Source organism: Triticum aestivum, chromosome 2A (genome assembly GCF_018294505.1).
Source record: "Triticum aestivum cultivar Chinese Spring chromosome 2A, IWGSC CS RefSeq v2.1, whole genome shotgun sequence".
In the NCBI taxonomy this organism is placed as follows: domain Eukaryota; kingdom Viridiplantae; phylum Streptophyta; class Magnoliopsida; order Poales; family Poaceae; genus Triticum; species Triticum aestivum.
The window spans coordinates 254,142,483-254,148,923 of NC_057797.1; positions in this window are offsets into that span (position 1 = coordinate 254,142,483).

The window sequence follows — 6,441 nt, forward strand, 5'->3', positions numbered from 1 at the left end:
GAACCAGTATCAAATACCCAGGCCCTACTATGAGCATTGGTAAGGAACACATCTTTAGCATGTATATCAAATATACCTTTGTTCACTATATCATCCTTCTTATCCGCCAAGTATTTGGGGATTTCCGCTTCCAGTGACCATTTCCCTTGCAGCAAAAGCACTCAGTTTCAGGCTTTGGACTAGCTTTGGGCTTCTTCATGGGAGCGAAAACTTGCTTGCCATTCTTCTTGAAGTTCCCTTTCTTTCCTTTGCCTTTTTTCTTGAAACTAGTGGTCTTGTTAACCATCAACACTTGATGCTCCTTCTTGATTTCTACCTCCGCCGATTTCAGCATCGCGAAGAGCTCGAGAATCATCTTCGTCATCCCTTGCATATTATAGTTCATCATGAAGCCTTTGTAGCTTGGTGGCAATGACTCAAGAACTCTGACAATAACACTCTCAACTAGAAGATCAATTCCTAGCTGAGTCAAGTGGTTATGAAAGCCAGACATTTTGAGTATGTGTTCACTGACAGAATTGTTCTCCCCCTCCTTGCAGCTGTAGAACTTGTTGGAGACTTCGTATCTCTCAACCTGGGAAATATCAATTTCAGCTCTTAGAACATCTCATATGCTCTGTGGCATTCAAAACGTCTTTGGAATCCCGGTTCTAATCGTTAAATCATGGCACACTGAACAATTGAGTAGCCATCAGATCGAGCCTGTCAGATGTTCATAACATCTGGAGTAGCTCCTGTAGTAGGTCTTTCACCTAGCAATGCATCAAGGACATAATTCTGCTTCGTAGCAATGAGGATAATCATCAAGTTACGAACCATGTCTGTGTAGTTGCTACCATCATCTTTCAACTTAGCTTTCTCTAGGAACACACTGAAATTCAAGGGAACGGCAGCACGAGCCATTCATCTACAACATAGATATGCAAAAACTATTGAGACTAAGTTCATGATAAATTAAGTTCAATTAATCAAATTACTAATGAACTCCCACTTAAATTAACATCCCTCAAGTTATCTAAGTTATACATGATCCAAATCAACTAACCCATATCTGATCATCACGTGAGATGGGGTAGTCATCAATGGTGAACATCTCTATGTTGATCATATCTAGTATGAGACTCACGTTCGACCTTTCGGTCTCCAGTGTTTTGGGACCATGTCTATACATGCTAGGCTCATCAAGTTTAACCCAAGTATTCTACATGTGCAAAACTATCTTACACCCGTTGTATGTGAATGTAGAGTCTATCACACCCGATCATCACGAGGTGGTTCGAAGCGACAAACTTTGGCAATGGTGCATACTCGGGGAGAACACTTTTATCTTGAAATTTAGTGAAGGGATCATCTTATAATGCTACCGTCGATCTAAGCAAAATAAGATGCATAGAAGATAAACATCACATGCAATCAAAATATGTGGCATGATATGACCATCATCATCTTGTGCTTTTGATCTCCATCTCCAAAGCATCGTCATGATCTCCATCGTCACCAGCTTGACACATTGATCTCCATCATTGTGTCGGGGTTGTCTCGCCAACTATTGCTTCTACAACTATTGCTAACGCATAGCGATAAAGTAAAGCAATTACATGGCGCTTGTATTTCAAATAATAATTAAGTGACAACCCTAAGGCTCCTACCGGTTATCGATATTACAAAACATGATCATCTCATACAACAATGTATATCACATCACGTCTTGACCATATCACATCACAACATACCCTGCAAAAACAAGTTAGATGTCCTCTACTTTGTTGTTGCAAGTTTTACGTGGCTTCTACGAGCAACTAGCAAGAACCGTTCTTACCTATGCAAAACCGCAATGGTGATTTACCAAGTTTTCTTCTTTAAAATTCTTCAAGGATCGGTCGTAGTCAAATTAAATTCAACTAAAGTAGGAGAAACAGACACCCGCCAGCCACCTTTATGCAAAACAAGTTGCATGTTAGTCGGTGGAACCGGTCTCATGTGCGTGGACATGTAAGGTTGGTCCGGGCCGCTTCATACCACAATACCGCCGAATCAAAATAAGATGTTGGTGGTAAGCAGTATGAACATCACCGCCCACAACTCCTTTGTGTTCTACTCATGCATATCATCTACGCATAGACCTGGCTCATGATGCCATTGTTGGGGAACGTTGCATGGAAAAAATCTACGCACACGCAAGATCTATCCATTGAGATGCATAGCTACAAGAGGGGGAGAGTATCTACATACCCTTGTAGATTTCTTAGATGAAGCGTTTATAACGCGGCTGATGTAGTCGTACTCTTTGTGATCCGATCATGATCCAACCGATCTAGTGCCGAACGGACGGCACCTCCAAGTTTATCACACGTGCGGCTCAATGACGTCTCCTCCTTCTTGATCCATAAAGCTGGAGAGGAGAAGTAGATGGGATCAGAACCAACACAATGGCGTTGTGGTGATGCAGGTGGTGGAGCACCAATAGCGCTTCGCTAAGCGTCGCCGGGGCGAGGCGATGGAACTACGGAGTAACGGGAGAGAGAGAGGTGCCAAGGGTTTGGTGTGTACTCTTGGGGCACCCCCTCCCCTCTATATAGGTGGAGGGGTGTGTCAAACAGATCGTCAAAGCCATAGGGAGCGGCTAAGGGGGAGAGGACTTGGATTCCAAGTCCAATCCTATTCCTACTAGGACTCCTTCCCTTTTTTGCCTTCCCTAGCCACATAGGCTTCTGAGGACTTGGTGCGCCAAGCCCAATAAGGCCAGGGCGTCTCCCTGCAGCCCATGCTAGCCTTTGGGTCATGGTGGACCCACTTGTGGACTTCCGGACCCCTCCGGAATCCTCCGGAACCTTCTGGAAGCTTCTCGGTACAATACCGAAAAAACTGCACCTTTTTTGGAACCCAAAATATGACTTCCCATATATAAATCTTTACCTCTCGACCATTCTGAGACTCCTCATGATGTTTGAGATCTCATCCGGGACTCCGAACAACATTTGGTCACCACTCGTCAAATATCCCAATACTACTCTAGTGTCAACGAACGTTAAGCGTGCGACCCTGTGCCTTGCAGTTTCGGGAATTATGTAGTCATGACTGACACACCTCTTCGGTCAATAACCAATAGCAGGACCTGGATGCCCATATTGATTCCTACATATTCCATGAAGATCTTTTATCGGTTGAACCTTTATGACAACATACGTAGTTCCCTTTGTCTGTCGGTATGTTACTTGCCCGAGATTCGATCGTCGGTATATCTATACCTAGTTCAATCTCATTACAGCCGAGTCTCTTTACTCGTTATGTAATACATCATCTCGTAACCCACTCCTTAGTCACTTTTCTTGCAAGCTTCTTGTGATGTTGTATTACCGAGAGAGCCCAGAGATACCTCTCCGATACATGGAGTGAAAAATCCCAATCTCGATTCATGTCAACTCAACAGAAACCTTCGGAGATACCTATAGAGCATCTTTTTGATCACCCAGTTACATTGTGACCTTTGATAGCACACAAGGTATTCCTCTGGTGTCCGGGAGTTGCATGATCTCATGGTCGAAGAAACGTGTATTTGACATTAAGAAAGTAGTAGCAATAAACTGAACGATCATATGCTATGCTAAGGTTGGGTCTTGTCAATCACGTCATTCTCCTAATGATGTGATCCCGTTATCAAATGACAACTCATGTCTATGAATGAAAGCGACACAAGGAAATCATGTCAGTCTTAATAAGATAAGTGCAAAGAGAAATTCATATGACTGGGACGAATAAACTGAATGATGAGAATGTAAATTGGTGAGCAACAAACTTTAACAAATGAGAGTGACAGAGATGACAGAAATGAATGATATGCAACAGTCAATGATTGATTAGATAAACCATCGTCACAGAGCATGAAAGTAAACTGCTGATGGTAATGTAGTAAAGTAAATTGAACCAGTGGTGCTCGATGGCGACAAATGGATTTGGTAGACCAGTTCACCCTTCTGCCAAAGGACTACATCTGGTTGGAGGGGTTGTGATTTAACACAGAGAGTCTCTTCGCCCTATTCTCCATCAACTTGGAGTTGATCAGACTCCAGTTGATTTCACTCGTTGTAGATACTTGTCGGCGATCTCCAAACCTTTGAAAGACCTCTTTGTGAACCAAAATGACTATTGGTTGGTGAAGATCTTGCTCGGTGAAGACAATGACTCTTCAACACTCGAGCCAACACCTATCCATCTAGAGAGTGAGGAGCTCTCAAGAGTAATAGGTATAAGAACTCTAAACTCAGAACTATTCTGATGCTCAACCACTGTCTAAGTTTCGGCTCTTGATTTTTCTCTTGGTGGATCTTAACTCAAATCACTCAGAGAGGGGATGCTCAATTTATCTTCTCATAAATCCTAAGCAGACCAGCCAACCGGCAACGTTGGAGTTGGAGCGGGGTGGCTATTTATAGACACAACCTTCTCTGGAGGGAAAACACCAAATTGGACATGTGGAGCAGCCAGTGGCCGAATGACACGAGTCCAACAGTCGGCAATTGAGCACAATGGTAACATTCCTTGCGGAGCAAGTAATGCTAACTCCTCACTTCAAAACATATCTCATGCAGCACGAAGAACAACGTCTACTGCTGGCAGGTGATCATTCGAAGCATAAAGAGATTTCTCTCAGTCTTGTATAGGTTTTGGGCTAAGCATCACAACGGATCTAAGCTTTGAGAACCTATACCCCTCTTAATAGTACGAAGGTCCTATGGCTCAAATGACTAAAAGAAGAACAAGTAAATGAATACTACGTCCTCACTTTGCCTTCAACTTCCATTCACTGCAGTCAATTTTCTTCGGACAGAATCTCAGAACCAAATGCTTCACATCAGCAATAAATTTTTGAGGGGTTAACTCCCTCACATCAATCTTCTCGCCTACATGTATTCAATAGATGTAGCTCATTCTTCTCTGTGTATATATTCTTCAGTGAAGTTCTTTGAACTTGACACCGAAGACAACATTCTCTTCTATTCTACATGGGCTATTTCTCTCTATGTGCACTAGCAAACAAATTAGTCCATGCCTATTACTGTCAACAATATCCAAAACACAGGAGGGAAAATATTGCACCAACAATCTCCCCCTTTTTGGATGATTGTTGACAAAACAGAACACATTGAAAGATAGATAACAAAATGAAATGGATCGTGAAGGATAACGAAAGGCGAGAGATAATTATGAAGATAAAATACGCTCCCCCTGAAGGTAATCATCATTTGGAGAAAGCAAGGAGATAAATTTGAAGGTAGCAAGCTGAATCTTCATATGAGTTATATTGACATATAATCTCATGTGCGGTCTCTTTTAATGCACTTGATAGTGTCTAAGGTATTTCCTGCCACACATAACCTTTCAAAAGGATTTGTTGTATAGAGTGAATACTTTGAAATGATTTGTGATGAAGGATGAGCCATGAGGATATGCTCAGAACACGGTTTGAATCCACACGAGATATAAGTTCCCTGCAAGTTAGATACACGAGGAGAATAAGAGCAGGGGAATCAAAGGTATATTTCTCAGAGTATATATGCTTCAAACAAAGTTTTCCTACAATAAGGATGATATGGTGGATATATGCGAGGAAAATATCTAAATATACAGATGGAGAGAATTTGCTTTCGAAACACAATAAGTTTAATCTAAAGCTAACTTTCTTCTCCTGCAAAGTTAGATAGCGAAAGATAATCATTATAGAATATCTAAACATAAGACACATATAGTTTCAATGAGTGAAATATCTCTTCCAGAGACGCATGATCCAATCCTCCTTGAAATGGTTTTTACTTTCCTTGCACGAATAGATAAGTATCAAGGATAATTATTGCACGGAAGTAAGCTTTCGATTGCACCTGCAGACAGATAACTAGAAGTGAATAGCATTGCAGGGGGGATTATTAATGATACATGACGATCAAGTATTTCAACACCATAGGTGGTGCTCCAAGTTCCAAAAGCAAATAGTTCGATGTAAACCAAATAGTTCGACAGAAAAGCAAATGGCGGAAGGAAACACCCAGCAAATAACCCGCTTATCTATCACTCGATGTTCTTCTCCCCCTTTTTGTCAACAAGTGTCAAAAAGGAAAGAGAATGCATGAGAGGAACTACTCATTCGAAGAATCCTCAAAATTAGAACTTGAACTATTCGGCGAAGCAGAGCGAGCGATGGTCGAGGCCAAAGCAGGAGTTGGAGACATAGCATGGGCTTCAGGATCAGCTTCGGGAGTAGCAGCATGAGGTGCATCTGCCTTGAAGATAAATGTTCCTGCTGAGTCTTCGAGATCATCATCTGGTTCAACAAACAGCAGGTCGGTGGAGGCGGAATGCTGAGGAAGCACTGGGGTTTACCTTCAGATATGAGGAACTTCAAACATCTCCAGATAATCGTATTGTTTCTCGATACCCTTGGCAGAT